Source organism: Balaenoptera acutorostrata, chromosome 21 (genome assembly GCF_949987535.1).
Source record: "Balaenoptera acutorostrata chromosome 21, mBalAcu1.1, whole genome shotgun sequence".
Lineage (NCBI taxonomy): Eukaryota > Metazoa > Chordata > Mammalia > Artiodactyla > Balaenopteridae > Balaenoptera > Balaenoptera acutorostrata.
The window spans coordinates 27,192,250-27,219,692 of NC_080084.1; the positions used below are offsets into that span (position 1 = coordinate 27,192,250).

The following is a 27,443-nucleotide window of genomic DNA, read 5'->3' on the forward strand; positions in this document are numbered from 1 at the left end:
GCCCCGCCCCCTCTTAAAGGGGAAGCACTGTCGGGTCCGCCTCTTTGCTCAATGTCTGAATGGGACTTGAGAGGGCAGGTGGCTGACCCCTTCCTTCCGTCCTGCCCACAGGGACGGGGAAGCTTGGCCCAGCTCCCTCGGCGCGGTGTTACCGACTTTTTCCCCATCAGATGGATGCAGCGCGGCCCCTCGCGAGCCTTAAAAGGAGCAGCAGGCGGCCGCTTTACGCAGCGACCCGGAGGGAGTCCTGAGGGGACTACGCGGCGGGCGTGAGGCGAGCGCGGCTCCGGGCATGCGCGGCGGCTACGTGCCCGTCGGGCCGGCACCGCCCTCTGGCTGTGTCTTCCTCCCGCCGCGGCCTTCGGGCTCCCGGAGCACCGGGGCTGATCGCCGAGGTAGGCGGTGCCCTCGCGGCCCCCTGCGTTTCTTTCTCCCTTAGTCCGTCCGCTTTTTGAATCTCCCTGCTGGCTTCTGCGAGCTCCCGCCCTTCCGCAGACGCGGGGGTCTCCCGGCGCACCAGGACATGCAGGTTTTGTCCACCCTAGGGCTCCTGAGGAATCGCGTTTAGTTTAGGTTCACTCTGCCCCATACCTGTTTGTCCGACAGACAACCTTTAAAAAAAAAAAAAAGTTTTCCCTCCGGGGATCAGAACGTTTAAACATTAAACGTAGGCAAGGGCTTCCTGGCAGCCTGAGGGGCACCACCACCTTAACATCTACGTAAGACTGAAAACCACTGGGGGCCGAGGTCCAGGGGTGATGGAGACGCGAGGACCGAGGATGGAGACCGAATCAGGAATCAGGCCCACGTCGTCATCTACGTGACCGGCCGACAGGGTTTAATTCCTATCTGGGGTTAAATGAAATGCCAAGCAGAGGAGTTGATTTTAATTCCAGATGGACTCAGTGTATATAACAGCGTGTATTTTTCAAAGAAATGGGTGTAAAGAGAACGAATACGCGGAGAATTTTAACGGAATGCCTATGTAAACAAGCACTATTGTGAGTAGTACATTTGAGTTAAAAAGAAAACGTGAGGGGGCGATAAATTGGGATTTCTCCTTATATCCAATTGGTTTGCAGCGGTGGGGCACCTGTATGGTGACCTATTTAGGGCACTTTTGAAACAGCTGTTAATAGTACGTTACCACTGACAGGGAAAGAGAAATCTAGACCTTGATCTAGAGGATATTTTAGATTTCAAACCGAAACAAAGCACTCTTGGAAATTTGAGTCTTGGGAACAAGATAATATGGCTCAGGACTCAGAGATTGTCTTGTATTATTATCCTGTGACACTTGGAGGTTTTGACCACTTGAATATTTAGTCAACCCAGGCAGTCCAGTGTCTTGTATTTCTGAGAACCGTCTAGGGATTTTCTTGTTGTCATTCTTTAAATCAGATTAACCAGCCAGGTCTTGTCAAAAAAGTCACTGATAAGAATTGAATTTTAATCACCTTTTACGTAAACCCTACTATTTTTGTTTACTCATAGATTTAAATCAGCTAGTTTTTATTGAAGGCCCAAAATAATGCAAGATGCCTTATTATTTACTGATTCAGATTAGACACAGAACGCACATATGGGTTTTACTGAGCCTGAGAAGTAGTCTGCAGGCAGATATAACACATGGTTTGAGACTAGAAGTGAGAAAACGCAATGATTCATAATACCTAGAGCACTCCTTCCAGGAACCATGAGCAGGATGAGGAAGGAAGGATGAGTATGGAAGTGAAGACCTTTTAGAGCATTATTTTGACCTTTCATAATTCTGTTGAACAGGCTGAAAGGAAGCAAAAAGTCTAAATAATGATTCTGCAGCTTGTGTTGATCTAAACCTATAAAGAACACTCTCATATGGTAATCTATGTGTATATGTGAATTGTCAGACATGTGCTTTTTTTGCTATAATAATTTATAAAAGTTAATCAAAGACTTAACTCCTGCCGTACTTGTGAAAGCAGATTGTGTGAGGAGAGTAAAAAAAAAAATCACTATACTCCCCAAACTCAGCCCTTTGACTTTGGTTATTTATCATGTCCTTTTCTTTTTAGTTATCACTTAACTGGAAATTTGGGGCCTTTTCAAATTCGGTTCCTGTACCCTGCTAAATGCAATATTTAAAAGTCCCCAATTCTCCACAATATAGAAGTTAATTGGTGATATTTAATTGTATGAATAAAGCAAAAAGGCATCTTATTTGCTCTTCAGTATATTTTCTGAAGTAACCTTAAAAAAGATAAGTAACTGACACCCCCAAATTAGTAGAACTATTTGAGGTTAGCTTTAATTTCTAAATCAGTTACTGTGAGACATCCCTGGTAGAAATGTTTAAGAGATCTCTGGTAGGCCCTTATTTATACTGTAAGGGGAGGGGGGACCACTTCAAACTCTGATGGAAAACAAACTAGCAAGTAGTTCTGAAGGTTTCCTAAAGATACCTCCTGAGAAGATTCAGCTACTGCTTGAGTCAGGACAATTAAATTTGAAGTCCTTTTTTTCTTTTTAATATTTTTTAAAACTTTATTATGGAAAATTTCAAGCACACACAAAAGTAGAGGTAATAGTACAATAAATCCTAATATACCATTCACCCAGCTTGAATATTTATCAATATATGGTCCTTAATATTTCACTCCCTTATCCTTGCTGGATTATTATCATTTTCTCTGTACTTTAAATATGAACGGATAAGAGAGAACTTTTTAAAAACATCCACAATACCATTATCCCATCCAAAAATTATCTTACTGTCATTTAATATCCAGACAATTGAAATTTCCCTATTGTCTCATTAATATTATTTTACACTTGGTTTGTTCAACAGGATCCAAACAAATTCCACACTGCATTTGGTTAGTGAGGTCTTTTCTAAACTAGTAAAAGGCAGTTAATTCCCTATTTAATTCAGGGAAGCAGATAGCAATGTTTTTTCTAAGGAAGATATTTGGATTGTTAAAAAGCACTGTTCAAAATGTAGGGAAATTCAAGAAAATCACTTTAAACAAAATCCTCATATTGAAAGGTCACCAATTGATAGCCCACTGTAGAAATGTAATTATACCTAATGCAAATAAATAAATCCTTTAAAAATCTAGGCATTTGCTTTAGAGTGTAATTTGTTCTAGAAGGTCCAAGTGAAGCACTTTAAATTGTACTGAAAAAACCTGAAACTTTAAATCAATTCATTAGTACAATAGGCGACAACAATAACCACAAATACTAACAGTCTACATCTCCACTGAGCTCAGTTTTAAAGCATTTTTGATTGCTTTATTGCATAAGTAGTACAACTTAATTGTAGAAAAAAAAATAAAGCAAAAAAGAAGACATATAAAATCACTAAAAATGGGAAATAAGTCTTCTTGGTATCTAAGTATACTCCCAAGATGATTCCATTTTAGTTTTTTGTTTTAAGGAAACACTTTGTCTAGGACTTAAGGACAAAGTTAAGAAAATACCAGAGTCTCGAGATGGAATATTGCTAATATGAGTACTGTTAGCCTGTACATTTAGTTTATGAGGTAGGCAGCGCAGATGGGTGTATACAATCAATCATACTATGGGTTATAGTACTGTGCAGCAATTAGAATGACCATTAACAGCAAAAGAGGATCCTAAACCTTTTAATGAAGGTACTGTGAATGACTGGGTCTATAGTCATAGAATTTTCAGTATGATAAAATGTCATTCCCATAACCAAGAAGAAGAGCAAACACGTATTATCCACTTTGGTTATCCCAGAGAGAAAAATAACACGTATGGTATACTTTGCATATTGCTGACCAGAAAAACATTCAATTTTCCCTGGATGGTTACCATAGTTACATGAGCCGTTTATAACATCAAGAGGAGGAACTAGGTCACAGTATTAAAGGAGTTTGAATTATGCAATTATGTTTCCTAAAAGCAGGGGAAAGGGTTTAAAATTTAGGGGAGAGAGATTTATACTAATGTTCAAAATTGAAATTCTAGTCTAATTTTGCTGGTGAAACAATAAACCTGTCTAAAATTAAATGGTTGATAGTGTAGGTGTAAATAGTTTAACCTGTACAAATAATGTAATAGCTTGATCCATAAGTGTGATAAAAGAGATGCCAGCACATTCTGTCCGTGTCATTACCCCTTTATCTTAGTGAGCTACCTTACCTTAAAATGTTTTTGTAGATAATCAATAAACCCAATAATAGCCTAGAATCTTGGAGTAGCCAAAACATGTAAACTGAAGCTTTGACCTCTTACCTTTGCAAGTTTGAGATTAAAGCTTGGTACAATGCCTGTCATATGCTACTCTTAATTTGTTGTAGAGATTTTCCTATTAATTTCATCAAAGGGACAGAGAAGGGTGGTAAAGAGGGAAGGTGTTGAAAGCCATGTTAGCATAGACTTCATCCTCTTTAAATTATGTGTGTGTTTCTTTTTTTTACTAAGAACCTCAAAAAAGATAATTTTATTCAAGAACTGTGTCTGTTGTATCAGAGCCCTGCACAGTGCTGAATAAATAGAGGTTGGATGAAGGAAAAGCAAAGAAGGGGCTTCCCTGATGGCGCGGTGGTTAAGAATCCGCCTGCCAAAAAAAAAGAATCTGCCTGCCAATGCAGGGGACACAGGTTCAAGCCCTGGTCCGGGAAGATCCCACATGCCGCGGAGCAACTAAGCCCGTGCGCTACAACTACTGAGCCTGCGCTCTAGAGCCTGAGAGCCACAACTACTGAGCCCACGTGCCACAGCTACTGAGCCTGCACGCCACAACTACTGAAGCCCACGCACCTAGAGCCCGTGCTCCACAACAAGAGAAGCCACCGCAATGAGAAGCCCGCGCAGCACAACGAAGAGTAGCCCCCACTCGCTGCAACTAGAGAAAGCCCGCGCGCAGCAACGAAGACCCACCACAGCCAAATAAATAAATAAATAAATTTATTTATTTAAAAAAAAAGAAAAGCAAAGAAAAAACTTCCTCTCAAGGTTGCACAATTTCAGATGGTCATTTTTAATCTTCTGATCACTATAGACTCATAGACTTTGTATAGCTAAAACTAATCTTAGTTCAGTGATTTCCCTCAAAGGAAGAGAGAGCAGGCAACAGGCAGCCTCACTGAGTAGCTGGATGAGCCACTGCTGCTGATGTTAATTCATCATAATCATCATGTCTATAGGGAAGGAAGGGGGAGAGGTTGAGAATCCCTATTATAGCTCACCTCTAGACCAATTTTTTTTTTTTACAGGTGATAATATGGGGACCCAGAGAAGTTAAGTAACTTGCCCAGGGTCACACAGCAATTCATGAAATAAGTGTACACCTAAAAATTTAAGAGTAAAACAAATATTAGTTAATCTTAGCTGATAATCATTGGAAAGGAGAAAAGTACCCATAGAAAAAACAATTAAGAACTTGAGATATTATAAAATTACTTTTTCTGAGAAGTCTTGCAGCAAATTTGACAAAATTACCTCTAAAGGAAAATTAGAATTTCCTGAACAATAATTTCCAAAATAATCATAAAATCAAAAGTACTAGAAATCATGTATCCTTTAGACATTTATTTTCAAGGGCAAATGCCTTTTGCCTTCAGCTCTAGTTAAAATAAGAATGGTTTTTTAAAAATAAAACTCATGCTACTGGTGAGGAGCTTTTTGCTGAATCTTTTGTTCCTTGTAATGATTCTAATTGATTACTTAATGAGGCTTTATTGGAGCTATTGTTACATTAATTGCTCTTGGCAAGGTTAATTTAATCCAGCACTTTGGTGAATATTGATTTAGCTTCTGAGGGTAAATTTTAAAAAAATTGTTTATCTAATTTATTTCTGTAAATTGGAGTTCTCTGGCTCTTATCTATGGAAACCAGTATATCTCGCTTTATTCAATATATCTTTCTGGAAAATTGTGTTAAAACCTTATTTTGCTACAAGTAATTTTATAAATTTATTTATTTTATTTATTTATCTTTGGCTACATTGGGTCTTCGTTGTTGCACGCGGGCTTTCTCTAGTTGCTGCGAGCAGGGGCTACTCTTTGTTGTGGTGCGCGTGTTTCTCACCGTGGTGGCTTCTCTTGTTTCAGAGCACGGGCTCTAGGCGCGTGGGCTTCAGTAGTTGTGGCTCGTGGGCTTCAGAGCGCGTGCTCCGCAGCATGTGGGATCTTCCCAGACCGGGGCTCAAACCCGTGTCCCCTGCATTGGCAGGCGGATTCTTGACCACTGTGCCACCAGGGAAGCCCCTACAAGTAATTTGAAATGTGCTGGTTCTATAAAATAAAAGACCCACATTTTAGAAATATTTAACAAATAATTTATCTTATTTTCTTTTGTTTTCTAGACTGCCCTCAATTGTTTTCTGCTTGAGAAGACATAGGTTGTGTTCTTCATTATCTATCTGCAGCCAAAGTGTGGCATCTTTTGCTTGTTCTAACTGTGGTATACATTCCAGATCCTTTAGCATAATATACTTTCGTCACAGAAATGACATCTTCAGGGAGACAACTTTGAAGAAATGCCTGAAAGTCACAGTAGAAACACTTTCTTCTGTTACCTCCTGAAAGTAAGTACTAGAATTAGAGAGATTAAAAAAGCAGAGATATAAAAGTTATGGGGAACAATTTCTATAGAAAGTATTAGAGGCTAAAAAGCTTACTGTTATGGGAAAACAGAAGAAACAGAGAAAGGAATGATTATTTCAGCCATTAACGGTGGTGGTACAACAGGAGAATTAAAGTTTAGGGACCATGATATTTAAATTATATCTACAGAAACTATTTGTTACTCCTTTATGCATAACAAAAAATACAGTTGTAATACAGGGTTGGACTAATAGCCTATCTAACGTAATCTTTGAAAAGTGGCATGATGATTCAAAAATAATTGCAAAAGAGCCTAGTGGCTTCCTTACATGATGTTAGTTTTATTTTTTTTTAATTTATTTTATTGACATATAGTTCATTTACAATGTTGTGTTGATTTCTGCTGTACAACACAGTGATTCAGTTATACATATATATATACTCTTTTTCATATTCTTTTCCATTATGGTTTATAACAGGATATTGAATATAGTTCCTTGATGTTAGCTTCAGAATATGCCTAACTTTTACTCTTCAGGTAAAATATCTCTGGAAGAATAGTCCAGTGTTATCTATGGTAGTAGTTGCCTTTGATTTAGAGCCTGGGGATCTGGAGTTGGTGGGAGACTTAGTTTTCACAAATATCATTTTGCACATTTGATTTTTTTGATACACGTATTGCTTCAACAAAATTTAAACTTTATTTTTAATATAAAAGAAGCAAAAAGCTTTCCGTACATTCTGCAATAACAAAATGCGTATGTATACTACCCACTGGGAAAGGAGCACATGAGTAAATATACTCAATATTCAGATTTAGTTCACTTTTTTGAGAATTTTTCTGCTACTACTGCTAGTAATGTCTATACTTTACATACTAGCATTCTAATTGCAAATATATTGTTACACAAAAATAAAATTAATAAATACCACATTGTTAAGCTTGAAGCTTTTGAAGACATCACACTTTAGAAACTGATCTAGGCAGTTTTGGCTCAGAAATACATTTTTTTGTGAAGTTTTTTAGCAGTTTAGGAGAAGTTATATGTAGCTTTTTTCTCATTCAGTATAGCCCTCAACTTGTTAAGAGCTTTCTAAATTTTTGTGTGATCTTACTTGAATACCTTAGGTTAAGAGGGAATACCTCTTATCATTTTTATGAGTTAAATGTTTTAAAAATTCACATTCAGGCTAATGTTCTGTGTTCATGCCATCTATAACTTGTACCTACAACCTCAGAAGGGAACTGCAAACTGTGTCTACCCCAGAAGGAGTCCTTCCCTGATGTCTCTTATTGAGCTGTGGTCTTCTCTATAGGATTGAAATTTCGCAGAAGTATCTAATGAAGAGGAATCTGAACATAGCAGTTGAGGAAGGAAAAAGATTGGGAGAAGAGCCCAGATGTCATAAAGCAAAGAGAGGATGAGGTACAGGAAGCAGCTATTATTATTTCTGTTGCGTGGCTCAAAGAACTCCAAGAAATTGATTCCATTCCACTGGGCATAGTTTTCAATTTGGGCTAGGAATTTATTTTTTAATAAAATTGATATTAGTGGAAACACACGGGAAACAGACAGGAAAACAATTGAACATAGTGACCTGAGTGGTTACAATACCTCATATAAGGCATCTTTTTCAGAAATTATTCTTCGGTGTTTGTTGGGTTGCTTTCTAGTTAAGAATGGGAGTGACAACTCTGCTGTAATGAATAAGGGCCTGGGTAGGGAGGGGGAAGGAGAAGCCAGGAAGGAGCAATTAACAGGGAAATGAGGTTATGTGGAAGGAAGGAGATAGATTCAGGAAATTTCCAGGAGGTAATATCAACTGGGTTTAGTGACTGTTTTTAGGGGACGGGGCCATAAGGAGGTGGTGGCAATGTTGTGCAGAATAGAAGATCCAGGAAGCAGAGCAGGTTTGTTGGGAAAGATACAGATTTAAATCATACAATGTTTATAACCCTGTAGTTTTTTTTTAGGCCTCCTCTTCCAAACAGCATAAACTGTTGCTTCCTAGATGTAACCTGCTTGTCTGTAAAGAACAGCCAGCCATAGAAATTGGAGGCTGGGAATGTGTTGGGAAGGGTAGAGAGACTGGAGGAAATGATTTAGATGTGCAGTGGTCTTAAAAATATTTTCCCGCAAGCCAGGACTTAGCTAGCTTTGTATCACTTCTATTAGTAAGACGGTAGTCGGTAATAGGGGATAGCAAGGATGGACAGACCCTTGGGAGGAAGAGTTAATGCAGCAGATCTGGTTGCTTATTCCTTGCATGTCTCTGAGGAAACCATGACTGACCCGGCCAACCCTGAGAATTTGGCCTGTGCAATGTTCTTTATGTTAGTGACGATTTTGTTGTGTACACCTGGAGAAATGGAACACGCCATACTGGCTTGTCAGGTTGCTTTGCACAACACGTACACCTGGTTTCATTGTTGGGGTCCTGAGTCTCAGTTGCCATAGTTGATTGTATAGCAGAATGTGTGGATGTTAATAGCTCCCCATAAAAGCCTTGGACCCTGAGACTCAAATGGGCTTCCTCAAGTAGAGCTATTCCACGCATGCCTGTAGTTTTGCTGCTAGACAGAGAGAGAGAATTCCTTGCAGCTTCAGGCCAAGAACATTGGAAGCTTGTGCTGACCTCTCTGGACTTCCCCTTGCATCTTTTTCCCGTTGCTTTTGCTCTCTCTCCTTTGCTCTAATAAGTCCTAGCCATGTTTATAACCTGCTATTGAGGCTTGTGAGTGATTCTGGGATCACCAAAGGAAACGACCATATATAAAGTTCTGAAGAAATTTAAAACCCAATTTGTCCATTCGAGTCTTGATAGGATTCACTGAAAAAAGAATAATCAACATATGCAAGTATGTGCTATGTATGGATTTAAACCGAATCAAATCTTTGGTCCATGTCCAGGAGACATTTATAGTCTCTGTAGGGATATAGAACACATATATAGAGTGTTAGGAAAATGCCTACAGGCACAAGTATAAATAAAATCAAATTAGCAATAAATGTAGAAGCAAGGCAGAAAAAGAGAGTAAAATTTGTAGGAGTCAATCATGGTTTATGGAAGATGGTGCATATTTAAGAAGAAATATGGGACCATGTTGTCAAATAATAGCTTTTGCTTTTTTCCTTCATATGTATTTTTGCAGTATGTAAAAAAAAATGAAATAAAAAACATTTTTTTCTGGATTTTATCTGATGAGTGCTGAGTCCAACAGAACTTTGACTGAATTACTTGTGTGGAATCAAAATTTGCACTAAATCAAAATGTAACTATTCTATGTAACAATAGTTTTTGAGCCATACAGTTATTAATTGCGGCTATGAGTTAATATTCTCTTATATTATCATTCCAAAGACTCCACCCAACTCCTGTTATAATCAATAAATCATATCTGGTATTTCTTCAGCTATTTAGTTAAACTGCTTACAGCCAAAGAATAAGAATGAACTTTGAGGGCTTCCCTGGTGGCGCAGTGGTTGAGAATCTGCCTGCCAATGCAGGGGACACGGGTTCGAGCCCTGGTCTGGGAAGATCCCACATGCCGCGGAGCAACTAGGCCCGTGAGCCACAATTACTGAGCCTGCGCGTCTGGAGCCTGTGCTCCGCAACGAGAGGCCGCGATAGTGAGAGGCCCGCGCACCGCGATGAAGAGTGGTCCCCACTTGCCGCAACTAGAGAAAGCCCTCGCACAGAAACGAAGACCCAACACAGCCATAAATAAATAAATAAATAAATAAAAATAAAAATAAATAAAAGACCGTGAATTTCTAAAAAAAAAAAAAAAAAGAATGAACTTTGAAATTTCTGCTTCTGGTACTAGCCAGATAGGTCCTATCAAATCACCCTCCCACAAATAACAGCTATAAATTCTGGATAAAATATTTTAAAAATACCAAAAGACACTGGAAAGCAAGCAAAAGAAGTCAATACTTGGAAGAATGAAATGGCACTTCAGGCGTTTCCTATTTTTATGTCTTTAACCTGCAGTGCCCAGTTTTGTAGGATGACTTAAACTTAGAAACTTGCAGATGTACTGGCTTGAAGAGCCAGAGGATGGAGACCAGGGCAACCACAGTGTGGTACAGGGCCTAGAATTAATATCATGTACTGCCTTGACATCTGGTAGAATCAGGAAGGTTATGAACAGCCTAACACCAAGTTCCCTTCCCCATCTGCTCCCATGGTCCTAAGATCCCCTAGACAAACAACCCTTTTTGTCTCGGGGACCAGGTACATTTCCTGCTTGTACCTGAGTGGCAGGTTTCATTTCCCTGCAAGCCTGTGGAATTATTCAAAGAAACCAATCCCATCCCCCCACAGGAACCAGGGACTACCTTGATACTACAAAATCTGCCTCCCTCAGTACCTGGTTGTTTACTGTGTTCTCTGGTGTAACCCTCATGTATCCCTGAATGGTGTCTGGTGTCCTCCCCCAGGCTGTGAGTATGGGTGACTACTAAACTGCCATCCATCTCACCTGACAAGTGCTGGGTGTCATGTATTAGGCCATTCCCATAACCCTAGGGTGGGAATCCTTGCCTCACCAAAGAGATGAAAAAGAGGCAATTAAAAGAACAAAAATGGAAAGTGGAGGAGAAATCCCAGAAAGAAGAGAGTCACAGAGAGGGAGCCTTAAAGTCTGTGTGGAAACTGCCCAAATCTCTAGCTAATTCCTAAACCATACATGTGCAAGGTGGACTCCAGGCAGCCCAGATAAGGCCAAGAGCACTGCACTGAGTTAGAGTTTGAGTTCAGCCAAGTGAACAGCGTGCCAAAACAAAAACATTGCTGCTATTTAGAGAAACAAAACAGAACTGAGCATCTAGAGATGCTCAGTACATCATTCACTATGTCCAGGATGATATCTAAAACTACTAGACATATGGAGAAGTAGGAAAATGTAACCCAAAACCAATCAATGGTGAGTAGCCCAGGATAAATCAGTTGTAATTCGAGACAAGGATTTTAACGTGGCTCTCACAACTATGCTCAAGGACTTAAAAGAAAACACCCTTGTAATGAATGAAAATATAGAATATCTCAGAAAAGTAAAGAGATTTTAAAAACTGAAAGGAACTTCTAGTACTGAAAAGTATAATGTCTGAAATAAAATTTTCACTGGATAGCCTTAAGATCAGAGTGGAAATAACAGAAGAAAGTGTCTGTGAATTTGAAGTTAGATCAATAGAAATTATTCAATCTGAAGATCAGAGAGGAACAATATTTTAAAACGAAATAATGAACAGTACCTCTGGGACCTATAAGGTAATACTGAAAGATCTAACATGTAGGGTTCTAGAAGGAAAAGAGAGAACGGGGCACAAAAAAATTTTTTGAAGGAATATGGCCAAAATGTCTGCAAATTTGGTGAAAGACATAAATAGCCAGATTCAAGAAGCTCATTGAAGCCCATGCAGGGTATAATGAAAATCACATCTAGGTACAGCAGAGTCAAACTACTGAAAAGCAAAAGCAAAGAGAAAGTTTTGAAAGTAGCCAGGGAAAATATTATTATATGAAGGGAACAAAGATTTGAAGTACTATTGACTTCTCATCAGAATCAAGTGAAATGACATCTTTAAAGTGCTAAAAGAAAAGAAAGAAAAAGTCAACCCAGAATTCTCTATCTAGAAATATCTTTCAAGATGAAATGAAATAAAAATATCCTTCAAGAATGAAGGCAAAATAAATACGTTTTCATTTAAAAGAAAACTAAGAGAGTTTATCATCAGCAGACCTGTACTACAAAAAATGTTAAACGAAGTTCTTTAGACAGAAGGGAGATAACACTACATGGAAACCTGAATGTTCAAGAAGGAATGAAGAACACCAGAAAGGTAAATATAAATGGCTTTTTCCCATATAATATCTTAAAATATATAACTTTAAAGCAAAAATTATAATATTATATAATGGGGTTTATAATACATGCAGATGAAATACATATGACAACTATAGGTTAAAGATAAGAGGGGGAGTGTAGGGTTCTTGTATTTTACGTGAAGTGCTGCAATATTAACTTTAAAAACACTGAAAAGGATGTGTATTGTAAGCCCTAGGACAACCACACACACGCACACAAAAACCCTAAAGGTTTTGGTAAAGTTAACCAGTTAGAATGGAATTCTAAAAATTGTTCAAGCAATCCCAAAGAAATCAAGAAAAGAATAATGAGGGAGCAAAAAAACAGATGGGACAGACAAAACGAATAATAAGATAGACCTAATCCATATCAATAATTACTCTAAATGTAAATGGACTAAACAATCTAATTAAAGGCAAGAATTGTCAGGATGTATTAAAAAGTAAGACTCAATTATATGTTGTCTACCAGTGATGCAATTTAAATATAAAAGCACTGATAGGTTGAAATTAAATGGATAGATAAAGTTGTACACAAAGTATAAGCATAGGAAGGCTGGAGTGGCTATATATTATATAAAGTAGATTTCTAGACAAAGAGAATTATCAGAGATAAAGAGCAACATTTGATAATGATAAAATAGTCAATATATCAAAAAGATGATTATCAGTGTGTATACACTTCTAATTAACAGAACTTCAAAATACACGAAGCAAAAATAGGTAGATTGAGGGAAGAAATAGACAATTCCATAATCATAGTTGGTAATTTTAACACCCCCCTTCCTCAGGAATCAATAGGAAATGTAAAAAAAAAAAAAATTAGTAAAGACATAAGAGCTGAACAATACCATCAAGTACCTAATGCTTAACTGACCAACAAGTGCAGAAGAATGAACTAAAACAATTTTTATGATGGATTTGGAGATAGATGTCCTTCCCTTTGACTGTTGAATCATATTCTGTTTACAAAGTTAGATTTCCATTCCGCCCTTTGACTGATTAAAATTACAAAATACATTTAAATTTTTTTCCAAATTTGAGGTACTTTGTACTGTAATAAATATCACTTATCCTGAAACTATGACCATTTCCTTCCTGAGAGAAGTAATGAGTTTATTCTAAAGAGAAAATAGGGGCTTCCCATAGCCAACTCTCATTCCTATCTTTAAATTCTCCAGAATGTTTTAATATATATATTCTACCTCCTACCTTGCTTGAAAGTAATTGACCCAGAAATAGATTTTTCTGTATATACCATATTTCCCTTTTAGTTATGTGTAAATTCTGTTTTTATAAATCCAGTTAAAAAAAACTTCACAGATGAAGGAATAGGCTTGAAGAGATTAAGTATCTAGGCTAGATTCTAGCCTGAAGTCAAATAGCTCCTGAATAGTGGAGTCAGGTATTCTGGTTTCTAATAAAAGTTTTTCCATTATCCTGATATAAATTAAAAGAATCTTTTAATAATACAAATTCTCATTTTATTTGTTGTATAAATTTAGACTTTTATAGAAGTATCATTTTCTTAAAGTGACACCTGTTTGCTTTTTTATAACTGCTTAACTATTGCAATGTATTTAGCATTTTTATAACTGATGAGAAATGTTTAGTATTCTCCATTATTGCATAGTAGTAATTGCTTCCAACTTTGCCACTACAAACAACACTACAATGAGCACTTACTTGTGAAGTTCCCTTGTGAACCATTAAAAATTTTCTCTAGAGTATATCTAGGAATGAAATTACTAGATAATAGCATGTGGACTTTATCACTTCACTAAATACTGCCAAATTGACCTCCAAAAGGGCCACACCAATTAACACTCCATGAGTTGTACATTTGGGTTCTTCCTTCCTTACATCCTCACCATCACTTGGTTCTATCCAACTTCCTAATCTTGTTTAATTTATTGGATTAAAAAAAAACATTATTTTTTCAGTTTTGGATTTGATTACTGGTGAGGTTGAGAATCTCTTTATGAAAATTCTTTGACCATTTTTTTTATTGGTTCCTGTTTCTTTTTTTTTTTTTCTTACAGGTTTGCATAAGTTCTCTGTAGCTATTTTTCCCCTTATTGGTTTTCAATATTGTAAATATCTCTTCCCAGTCAGTTACCTATGTGTTAACATTGCCATTATGTTTTCTTCGAATGAAACTACTTAATTTTGGCATACTCATATATCCTTTTGTAAATTCAAAGGCTTCTTTTAAGAAATTTTAAGGAAATTTTCCTCTATTTAATAGGTTTTTAAAAAATGTTTCACACCTTTAATCCAACTGGAATTTATTTTTGTATATGGTGTATAGTGGAGACAAATGTTTATTTTTTCTTCTGTGAAGCAAACCACTTTTCTATCATCCATTAAATAATCCTTCTTTTCCCCTATGATTTGTTATACCACCTCTGTGTGAGTCACTCCTCGTACACATTCCTGGCTCTATATCTTGACTCTGTTCTGTTCTCTCCATCTTTTTGTCTTTCCTTACCCGAAATACACTGTTTTTAAGTTTTGTTGGCTCAATACCATTTCTTAATATTTGATAGGTGAATTCCCTTCATTTTCTCAAACTATCTTAGCTAGTTTGAGGAGGTTTATTTATTCATAGATATTTTAACTTTCATTTGCCAGATTCCTGTAAAAAATCTCGCTAGGATTTTTATTGGAATTGCACTAAATTTATAGATAAGGTGGGGGACTGAACAATTTTACAGTTGTCCCAACCAAGAACATGATATAAATGTCCATTTAAGCAGGATTTCTAATCGTCTCTTTATTTCTACTTTTTTGTACTTTATTTGAATATATTTTTAAAAAACATGCACATGAAATGGAAATCAAAAGAAAGCTGAGGTAGCAATAATCATATCAGATAAAATAGACTTTAAAATAAAGAATGTTACAAGAGACAAGGAAGGACACCACATAATGATCAAGGGATCAATCCAAGAAGAAGATATAACAATTATAAATATGCATGCACCCAACATAGGAGCACCTCAATACTTAAGGCAACTGCTAATAACTATAAAAGAGGAAATCGACAGTAACACAATAATAGTGGGGGACTTTAACACCTCACTTACACCAATGGACAGATCATCCAAATGGAAAATTAATAAGGAAACACAAGCTTTAAATGACACAATAGACCAGATAGATTTAATTGATATTTATAGGACATTCCATCCAAAAACAGCATATTACACTTTCTTCTCAAGTGCACATGGAACATTCTCCAGTAGAGATCACATCTTGGGTCACAAATCAAGCCTCAGTAAATTTAAGAAAATTGAAATAATATCAAGCATCTTTTCTGACCACAATGCTATGAGATTAGAAATCAATTACAGGGGAAAAAACACAAACACATGGAGCTAAACCATACATTACTAAATAACCAGGAGATCACTGAAGAAATCAAAGAGAAAATCAAAAAATACCTAGAGACAAATTACAACGAAAACACGATGATCCAAAACCTATGGGATGCAGCAAAAGCAGTGCTAAGAGGGAAGTTTATACCCTGCCTCAAGAAACAAGAAAAATCTCAAATAAACAATCTAACCTTACACCTAAAGGAACTAGAGAAAGAAGAACAAACAAAACCCAGAGTTAGTAGAAGGAAAGAATTCATAAAGATCAGAGCAGAAATAAATGAAATAGAAACAAAGAAAACAATAGCAAAGATCAATAAAACTAAAAGCTGGTTCTTTGAGAAGATAAGCAAAACTGATAAGCCTTTAGCCAGACTCATCAAGGAAAAGAGGGAGAGGACGCAAATCAATAAAATTAGAAATGAAAAAGGAGAAGTTACAACGGACACTGCAGAAATACAAAGCATCCTAAGAGACTACTACAAGCAATTCTATGCCAATAAAATGGACAACCTGGAAGAAATGGACAAATTCTTGGAAAGGTATAACCTTCCAAGACTGAACCAGGAAGAAATAGAAAATATGAACAGACCAATCACAAGTAATGAAATTGAAACTGTGATTAAAAATCTTCCAACAAACAAAAGTCCAGGACCAGATGGCTTCACAGGTGAATTCTATCAAACATTTAGAGAAGCGCTAACACCCATCCTTCTCAAACTCCTCCAAAAAATTGCAGAGGAAGGAACACTCCCAAACTCATTCTATGAGGCCACCATCACCCTGACATCAAAACCAGACAAAGATACTACAAAAAAAGAAAATCACAGACCAGTATCACTGATTAATATAGATGCAAAAATCCTCAACAAAATACTAGCAAACAGAATCCAACAACACATTAAAAGGATCATATACCATGATCAAGTGGGATTTATCCCAGGGATGCAAGGATTCTTCAATATAGGCAAATCAATCAATGTGATACACCATATTAAAAAACTGAAGACTAAAAACCATATGATCATCTCAATAGATGCAGAAAAAACTTTTGACAAAATTCAACACCCATTTATGATAAAAACTCTCCAGAAAGTGGGCATAGAGGGAACCTACCTCAACATAAAAAGACCATATATGACAAACCCACAGCAAACCTCATTCTCAAAGGTGAAAAACTGAAAGCATTTCCTCTAAGATCAGGAACAAGACAAGGATGTCCACTCTCACCACTCTTATTCAACATAGTTTTGGAAGACCTAACCACGGCAATCAGAGAAGAAAAAGAAATACAAATTGGAAAAGAAGTAAAACTGTCACTGTTTGCAGATGACATGATACTATACATAGAGAATCCTTAAGATGCCACCAGAAAACTACTAGAGCTAATCAATGAATTTGGTAAAGTTTCAGGATACAAAATTAATGCACATAAATCTCTTGTATTCCTATACACTAACAACGAAAGATCAGAAAGAAAAATTAAGGAAACAATCCCATTCACCATTGCAACCAAAAGAATAAAATACCTAGGAATAAACCTACCTAAGGAGGTAAAAGATGTGTACTCAGAAAAGTATAAGACACTGATGAAAGAAATCAAAGATGACAAAAACAGACAGAAAGATATACCATGTTCTTGGATTGGAAGAATCAATATTGTGAAAATGACTATACTACGCAAAGCAATCTACAGATTCAATGCAATCCCTATCAAATTACCAGTGGCATGTTTTACAGAACTAGAACAAAAAATCTTAAAATTTGTATGGAGACACAAAAGGCGCCAAATAGCCAAAGCAGTCTTGAGGGAAAAAAACGGAGCTGGAGGAGTCAGACTCCCTGACTTCAGACTATACTACAAAGCTACAGTCATCAAGACAATGTGGTACTGGCACAAAAGCAGAAATACAGATCAATGGAACAGGATAGAAAGCCCAGAGGTAAACCCACACACCTATGGTCAACTAATCTATGACAAAGGAGGCAAGGATATACAATGGAGAAAAGACAGTCTCTTCAATAAGTGGTGCTGGGAAAACTGGACAGCTACATGTAAAAGAATGAAATTAGAACATTCCCTAACACCATTCACAAAAATAAACTCAAAATGGATTAGAGACCTAAGACCAGACTCTTAGAGGAAAACATAGGAAGAACGCTCTTTGACATAAATCACAGAAAGATCTTTTTTGATCCACCTCCTAGAGTAATGGAAATAAAAACAAAAATAAACAAATGGGACCTAATGAAACTTAAAAGCTTTTGCAAAGCAAAGGAAACTACAAACAAGACGAAAGACAACCCTCAGAATGGGAGGAAATATTTGCAAATGAATCAACAGACAGAGGATTAATCTCCAAAATATATAAATAGCTCATGCATCTCAATATTAAAGAAACAAACAACCCAATCCAAAAATGGGCAGAAGACCTAAATATAAATAGACATTTCTCCAAAGAAGACATACAGATGACCAAGAAGCACATGAAAAAGTGCTCAACATCACTAATTATTAGAGAAATGCAAATCAAAACTACAATGAGGTATCACCTCACACCAGTTAGAATGGGCATCATCAGAAAATCTATAAACAACAAATGCTGGAGAGGGTGTGGAGAAAAGGGAACCCTCTTGCACTGTTGGTGGGAATGTAAATTGATACAGCCACTATGGAGAACAGTATGGAGGTTCCTTAAAAAACTAAAAATAGAATTACCATATGACCTAGCAATCCCACTACTGGGCATATACCCAGAGAAAACCATAATTCAAAAAGACACATGCACCCCAATGTTCATTGCAGCACTACTTACAATAGCCAGGTCATGGAAGCAACCTAAATGCCCATTGACAGACGAATGGATAAAGGAGAAGTGGTACATATATACAATGGAATATTACTCAGCCATAAAAAGGAACGAAATTGGGTCATTTGTAGAGACGTGGGTGGATCTAGAGACTGTCATACAGAGTGAAGTAAGTCAGAAAGACAAAAACAAATATCGTATATTAACACATACATGTGGAACCTAGAAAAATGGTACAGATGAACCGGTTTGCAGGGCAGAAACTGAGACACAGATGTAGAGAACAAACGTATGGACACCAAGGGGGGAAAGCGGCGGGCAGGTGGGGGGGATGAATTGGGAGATTGGGATTGACATGTATACATTAATATGTATAAAATAGATAACTAATAAGAACGTGCTGTATAAAAAAATAAAATTCAAAAATTCAAAAAAAAATGCACATGGTAAATCCAAACAGTAAAAAGGGATATACAGTGAAAGTAAGTATAGTCTCACCCTTCACCCTGCCTTCCCAGCTCCTTTTCCCAGAGAAAGCCAATTTCTTATCAGTCTTTCCAGAGATTTTCTATGCATATACTGGCATATATGTGATAGAATGTTTAAGGGGACTCTTCCTGTCAAAATTTTAGCTGAGGGAAGAATTCTTTATATGTTTTATTCTAAACAGACCATTATGCAAAAATTTCAGCGTGGATACATGGGTCTTGACCCCTTATCTACGTTAAAGATATGAAAAGGTTAAGAGAGAAGATTTGTGAAGATTACTTTAGAGTTAGCTGTGTTGTGGAGTCATTCAGAGAGAAAGGGTGGGGAATACTTAAGGTCAAGAGAGAGTAATTTCAGTGAGAGCTGTCAGAAAGTCTAATATGTTCGCCTATAATCAAGGAGACACAGTACATTAACTGACTCACCTAGAAAATCTAAAAACGAAGAGATGGGTAGCTCCTGAGAAGGCAAGAACGAAGAAAGCTTTGTCGGTACTTTGGTATCAGCCTGCCATTCTTGAGTTTGGCCTAAAGTTGCTCAAATATTTCCTGCAAATCAGATGAGGGCCACAGAGCCTATATTTATTTATTTATTTTAAATTAATTAATTTATTTTTGGCTGCTTTGGGTCTTTGTTGCTGCGCACGGGCTTTCTCTAGTTGTGGCAAGTGGGGGCTACTCTTTGTTGTGGTGCACGGGCTTCTCATTGCGATGGCTTCTCTTGTTGCAGAGCACGGGCTCTAGGCGCATGGGCTTCAGTAGTTGTGGCATATGGGCTCAGTGGTTGTGGCACACGGGCTCAGTAGTTGTGGTGCACGGGCTTAGTTGCTCTGCGGCATGTGGGATCTTCCCGGACCAGGGCTCGAACCCGTGTCCCCTGCATTGGCAGGCAGATTCTTAACCACTGCGCCACCAGGGAAGTCCCTATAGTTATTTAAAATTCTGACCTAGAGGAACAATGGAACTCTAAAAAAAAAAAGTCCCCATGGAATGGCCCTTGGAAGATCCTATTTGCAGCAGGAGGAAAATACACTGCTGAGTCATAACATGGTCATTCGTTCCTCGTTGTGGTCTCTGAAGGTCGAAAGCGCCTGTTGTAGAGAAGCACAGTTAAACTCTTGCCAGCACCAGGGAGTGAGAAGTCGTCTGATTGAGTTATCAGATTTAAATCTCTTGTGATCAAGTATGTGCACATGGTCCTGTTCAAAATCAAATGTTCTCCAACAGTCGTATTGAGGTCTTTTTATGGTAATGTGGAATACTGGGAACTATAGCCCCCAAGGTCTAACCAGGGTTCTCTCTTCCATGCTTTAAGTACAAAATTCTGAGGCTTCAGTTGAGAATCTAAATTTACTATCGAAAGTGTGCAGGCCTTCTCCGTGTGGAGGCAGAGGAGGCCCTCCCGCACTGGAGGGGACACAGGTCTCAGGCTCTTTAAGTTCCATCTTGCCACCTACAAATCTGAAGCCTGAAGTGATCGGATCTCCTTTTAATCAATAACAAAGAATGCCTGCACTACAGATATTTTTCCTGCATATGGATTTTGAATACCTTTTATTGTGGTGGTGGTGTTTTTTTCAAGAGGGAGCATTATAAAAATGACTCTGATTAAGGGTAGAAATTTTCAAAATAGGCAACACTAAAAAGAAGTACATTGAATTTCGACATTCACAATCTACCACCCAAAGTTAAGTACTTTTAATACTGTTTTGTATGTCCTTCCAGTCTTTTTTTCATCTGTGTACTTTTTTTTTACATAATTGAGCTGATAATGTATATACTCATTTGCATTGTTTATAATGGCTAAGTAATATTCCATCATATAAAAATACTATAAGTTAATTACAATGTTTGGTCATTCATGTTGTTTTTAATTTTTCTCTATCTCATAAGGTTGAGATGACCATCTGTGTGCTCAATTGTTTTTATGTATTTTGGATTATGCCCTTAATAGAGGCCCCTTGAAGCAGAATTATTGAGTAAAAGCTCTTGCTACGTCTTGATATTCAGGTAGGTATTCTCTTTCCCTTCCTTCTCCCTTCCTCCTGTGAATCATTCAGCAATATCCACAATAGTTGCTTCCCTTCTATGCTTTATTTTATGCTCTTTGGGATCTTGGATTTTTCTCGAAGTCCTCTTTCAGTTGCAAAGTTCTTTGCACAAAACTGCCAGCTAACCCAATGGGCCCCCATGTATTTCTACATTAGCTCCAACGAAAGAAAGAGAGAAAAGCTCAAGGTTCACATTTTATCTATCCTGCTTCCTAAACTCTTATCTCTTCCCAACCATCTTTATTTTAACAACAGAGATACAAATCAAAATATTTTACCTATTTCATCTTATTTAACTCTCATAACAATGACATTAAGTGGGTCTTACCATCTTTGTTTTATAGATGCAGAAATTGAGGCACAGAGTTTAAATAACTTGCCCAAGGTCATACATTAAACAGTAGATTCAAGATTTCAATCCAAGCTTATCTAATGTCAAAGTTCCTTCTATTACACCACTGTTCCTTCCTCATTAAAAGAAAACTCGTTGAGCAAATGCCTAGTGGATTAAGTTCTCAAATAATTACGTAGGGGAGGAAAACTTTCCTCTTAGGTTCTGTGCCTGGGGCCTGCGAATTAGACTGACAACAGACTCACAGAAGAAAAGGCATACAAATTTTGTTTGATGTTAATATTTTAATTTTTTCACATGCATGGAGGCCTTCATATAAAATGAATATCCAAAGAAACAATGAAATGCTGTGGGCTTATATACCATCTTAACAAACGGTGATAAGTCACTGGAGAAGTGACAAGACAAAGTAAAAGGGGTTTGGACTTCTGTGGGTGGTAAATTGTGGGAAAGTAAATATATGGGGGAAAGTAATGGAAGATAGGGTTATTTAGTAAGGTTTCATTTATGCAGACTCATCTTGGTATCATCTCCATCTCCTGTGATGAATGTTGTTTTTCCCTTCCTGGTACAGGAGAGGATGACATTCTCAAAAACGGAAATTTGTGCTCTGCTTTTAGGCAGGAAAGGGGAGAGCAGAGAGTTTTTCTTGCATCTGTTGCTTCTCAATTGCCATCAGCTCAAAACAGTCCTTATGCCAAAGTGGCATATTTGCGGGTAGCATATTCTGATCCTCTTCAATTTACCACTGCCACTTGATGTGATTAGATAAATAACTAAAATCCAGCTTTCCTTTGTTCGTGTTCCTCTGTTACATTTTCCTTATGTTCAGACCACTTATTCTTTCAGTTTTTCCTTTAGCCTTGGCTCCATAACTGTGAAATTGAAATTTTAATTAGGTAGCACAAAATGATTTTCTAAGAAGATTCCTGTTAATTAAAAAAAGCATTGCCGATCTAGGTGCTGTTTTTAAATTAAGAAAATTGAATGAAATTGCATTTGTATTCTGCTTTAACAATAAACATAGTCTGATACAAAAGAACTTATGAATATTTCCAAAATCGAAAATATAGTCTTACCTTTTTTCTTGTCCTCAGTAGTATTGAACGCACATGCTGATTACTCTCTTGGTTTTGCTAGTGGGAATATTTCAGATGTAAAATTAAGCATATACTAACTGTACATCCGTTAGTTGTAATTTTAAAGCTCGGTTAAGCCTAATTTAAAAGACCCAGGAAATGTTTACTATTGATAAGATTGTTTTTTTTAATTAAGAAATTCCTACAGTGTTCATAGATGGATGAATGGATAAACAAAATGTGATATGTACATATAAAGGAAAGGAAAAGGAAGTCTTAAAAAGGTACAGAAGTCTGACACATGCTACAATATGGATAAACTTTGAAGATATTATGCTCAGTGAAATAAGCAAGTTACAAAAGGACACGTATGTTTCCACTTGTAGGAGGTACCTAGACAGAAAGTAGAATATGGTGGTTGCCAGGGGCTGGAGGTAGGAGGCATGGGGATGACAAAGTTCTGGAGATGGATGGTAGTGATGGTTGCACAACATGTGTATGTACTTAATGCCCATGAACTGTACACTTAAAATGATACATTTTGTGTTATGTGTATTTTACTACAATTTTAAAAATTACCAAGCACCTACTAAGTGCCAGTCACTGATGAACAAGGCAGTAAGGTGCCTGGTCTCTGGAAGCTTCCATCCTAGTGGAGGAAACAATGACTAAGCAAAACATAGACAAGATAATTACGAAGGAAATAGAGAAGGATTTGTGATTCCTGGGAGCAAGGGATACTCACTCTAGTTAGTGATATTTGAGATCAGACCTAAGGATGAGAATGACCCTTTAAAGGCATTCCAGGTAAAGGGTGCAGCAAGTATTAAAGTCCCGAAGAGGGGAAGGACTTGATGTGTTTAAGGAAGCAAGCGAGGCCAGGGTGCTGGAAGAAGCAGACAGAAACTCTTCATGTACCATCTGGAATCTTCTGAGTTTGTTCAAGGAAGGATGATGATGGGTTAGATCAAGGATCAGCAAACTTTTTCTGTAAAGGACCAGATAATAAATAATTCAGGCTTTGTGGCCCAGAGGAAAACAAACAAATAATTCCTACAATGACATTGGGAAGAGAAAAGTCTGACATGCTGTCTGTAATTTTAAGAAAGGAGTGGCCAATAGTGACCGTTTCTTTGCCTCACTTAGAATTGATCAGAGCATTCTCTGAACTCTCATCCATCCACAGGTGGGACTAATCACAGGAAGAGGGGCTGAAAGTGAGAAATAAGAGAAAAATACAATGTTTGTTAAAAGGCTGACTTGGATATTTGGAAGAGATCATGTTGTTCAGCTAAGCTATCAACAAAATTGGAAGTAGGCAGTTTTGCTTTTGATACCTGTTAGCACCATTCCATTTTCTAGTAAATGTAAACTCCTTAGGTGTTTGGCACATAAAATGCCCAATACATGTTTGTTGAATAAGATGTTTATCTGTGTTTATCAATGCCCTAATGCTGCCTCCTGGTGGCAGAGTGTTGTGTGCAATACGGAGACTTTCTCAAGGAAGGTGGGAAAAGACTAGAGAGGTAGGCAGCTGTCAGACTCTCCTGAGATGGACTTTGCCTAAAAAAGCATGATCTTATGAGGCTGGCTCTCTCCTCTCCTGAGGAAGCAGCCCTTTTCATGAGTGTGACATCCACTGGTTGTGAGTTATATCACAAGTCATTTTTTTGGCTGATATTTCACCAATTTTACTGATTGATTTATTCTTTTTACAGGTTACATCAGATTTTAGGGCATGTACTGTGTTTGTGATTGCCATCTCTTAACTGTTGGAATGGAACAAAACATTGGAGATTATTTTAATGAGAAAAGCTTCTCCAGGAAGTCAGTAATGACCAAAAAATTAGGGTAGGGAACTCAGGGAGACCAAGTCAACTGTAAAGTGAGATTCTTGACATGGTTCAGCAGCTGCTTCCCAGTGGATTTAATCAGTAGACATCTGGTGGGAAAGGTACCACAGCACTGACAGCAAAGAGCTGCTTCAGCTGGGTGTGATGGCAGCTTGAAATCCAGGAGGAAGGAAAACACAGTAACCAGGGTGAGGTAAGTCCTCTGGGAAAGGCACCATCACCAGCCTGTTCTGATCAGTTGTCTGGGGGAATTTCTAAGGCAAAGCCCTTGCCCAGTTTTCTTTCTGGGGCATAATTGTTTGGGGTCTTGTTGGAGAAAAAGACTTTGAGAACAGGGAGAGGGTGTGCTCCAGGACCTGGGTAACTGGGTGGCTTTAATGACCATTGTCTTACAGTGTGGGCCCTGGGAAGAACTTACTGGGGAGTCCCAATAGCTAATTTTTCACATTGTCACTCTACAGGACGTCTGTACCAGCACATCTTTCCCATTTTGTGGTTAAACATCCCTCTGGAGAATTATCCCTGAGGCACTGAGAACTTTATTGTACTTTCCCCACACACCCGCCTCCCTCCAGCCTCTTGGTCTCAATTCAGATGTCAGTCAAGGTGCCCAGCACAGGACAACCTCTTTAGCTGGTCCGAGAGCTATTGCCAACTCCCGAAAACACAGAAGTAACTCACCTTTGTTCTGGTCCTACAGCTTTAAACCCTTAAGTGAGGGCTGTGAATCATCTAACCTGATGAGGATATTCGAGGCCCCATATGATAAGTGCACTTTGTACCATAAACTCAAGTAAAAGTAAAAATTAAATCAATTGACAAAATGCAAATATTTTCTACCACTAAATCGCTAAGACCAATTCCAAAGAATATGCTTCTGGAACAAAAGGTAGTTCCAAAAGAGGTGCCCTAAAAATGTTTTGAAAGTGGTAGAATAATGGAATAAAGATATTCTTTCCAAATAAAGATATTTTTCTTTGAAGAACACAAAATTGGGATTTGTAAATTTGTGTTTTTTTTCTTCAAACATAACTCTGATTTTAGAAGTATACATATTATCTGGAGCAAAACATCTGTCATGTTCCTCATGAACACTTCCCTTTTACCCCTTTAGATACTTGCAGTGACATTTTAGATGTTTAAAGTCAATCAGTGTGATTTTTCAAATGCCTAGGATTATTTATTATATACTTATATGACTACGAAGAATGTAGAATTGAGTACTTTAATAGTTATACATGCCTTTTGATTATTTGTCCAGCTATACTTGAGAGCTATAAATTTAAGATGTATTTTGCTCAGCAGTGAGAAGCTGACATTTAACATTTGTGAGGTCAGTCAGGCACTAGGTAAGTGAAGTCAGCCACAGAGCACTTACTTTCCATCTATTTCCACACCCTCCAGCCTCTTTAGGGCAAAGTTGTATTCGTTCTGTCTACTATGAACCAAACGAAGCCTTGAAAAACTGTCAACTTGTTGGCCATCTCAGCTTCTATGTTACTTCTATTACTTGACCTTTAAGAGAAAGTCTCTTATTGAAGGATCCGTGGAGTAAAAAGAGGTTCCCTTATTAGACTTTAGGGATTAAATGGTTGAGGAAGTACTTGTGATCAGACATCATTTAAAATCAGTAAGTCATCTTCTAGCAATGTATCGCGCTGCTCGGCAGAACTCATTTTTAAGCTGTACCACCCACCTTCCACACGCTGTCTTGCTCAGCAGTAAGGCAGTTAACACTTTGTGATTTATGAAGTTAGAAAGCCAACATTCTTAAGATAAATGTTGGTGGTGAATTCACACCTCTTTGTGGACTCCCGAAGGTATCTGTGTCCTGATCCCTAGAACCTGTGAATACATTACGTTACATGGCAAGGGAGAATTAACATTGCAGACGGAGTTTAAAAAGTTGATCAGATGACCATCTAACCAGATGATCTTAAAATAGGGAGACTATCTGTGTGAACCCAGTATAATCGCGAGGGTCCCTGTAAGTGGGAAAGGGAGGCAGAGAAGTCAGGGTCAGAAAAAGATGTGACAGCAGAAGCAGGGTCGGTGCAATGCAGCTTGAGGACTCAACCTACCCTCTCCGGCTTTGCAGATGGAGGAAGGGGATCGTGAGCCAAGGAATGCAAGCGCTTCTAGAAGCTGGAAAAGACCCGGGAGGCAGACTCTCCTTCAGAGCCTCCGGAGGGAAAGCAGAGCAACCAACACCTTGATGTGAGCCCGGGGGACCTCACTGGACTTCTAACCTACAGATTTGTATTGTTTAAGCCACTAGATCTGTGGTAATTTGTTACAGTGACAATAGAAAATCAGTATGTTGTTATTGTCATTTGTTTGTCTGCTCTAGGCCAAGACTCAGTAGGGAAGCTTTGCTTTGACATATGGCAGCATAAATTCCCTTACAGTAAGAAAGGATAGAATTTTGAATTCTAAAAAGCCACCGAAGTCTACAAAAAATTCTTGAGCTGACTTTATATTATTTCTATCTTCCAATCCTTTCCCCTCTTGCTTTATATTGACAAAGATCAAAAAGGGGTCAGCAACTGTCTTTCACGATTCTCCCAGAACCATTATTACACTGAAATTTACAGGATGTCTGACGTATGAAGTACTATCGTCCATGGTTTCAGAAAGTAAAAAGCTTAAATCTTCACTCATTTGTTAGCTCACAACAGCAAAAGGTAACAACTGAGAAAAAAATAAATGAAGCAAAGAAAGAGAAATATCAAAGGGAAACTGAGCAAGAGAAATATCAAAGGGAAACTGAGAATGTTCAGGACGCAAAGACGACCCTGTTTTATTCCATACTTGAGCTGACGTAAGTCTTCATCTGCTTAGTTCCTGAATTTGCCCCAAGGTTGTGAATAGAGAAAAAGAAATCTTTACCAGAACCCAAGCAGCCGTGCTTCACCTGGTATGATTTGATTTTAGGCTACTGTCTCGAAATAATTCCTCCCCTAGAAGAATGTGTTGGGCAAAGTAATGCCTGACCAAGTAT

General features: G+C 37.8%; 1 long non-coding RNA gene across 3 annotated transcripts; it reads left to right on the top strand.

Annotated features, from left to right (window-relative positions):
• Nucleotides 1–59: 59 nt before the first annotated feature.
• On the top strand, nt 60–27,214 carry LOC103017438 (uncharacterized). 3 transcript variants are annotated; one of them, XR_450599.2, is made up of 6 exons: nt 60–395; nt 6,318–6,539; nt 7,876–7,985; nt 21,001–21,117; nt 24,308–24,635; nt 26,541–27,214. It is a non-coding gene; the product is annotated as an uncharacterized LOC103017438 (long non-coding RNA). The 3 variants fall into 3 exon arrangements; XR_009006549.1 differs by lacking the exon at nt 26,541–27,214 and adding an exon at nt 24,904–25,144; XR_450600.2 differs by lacking the exon at nt 60–395 and adding an exon at nt 418–1,001.
• The last annotated feature ends 229 nt before the right edge of the window (nt 27,215–27,443 follow it).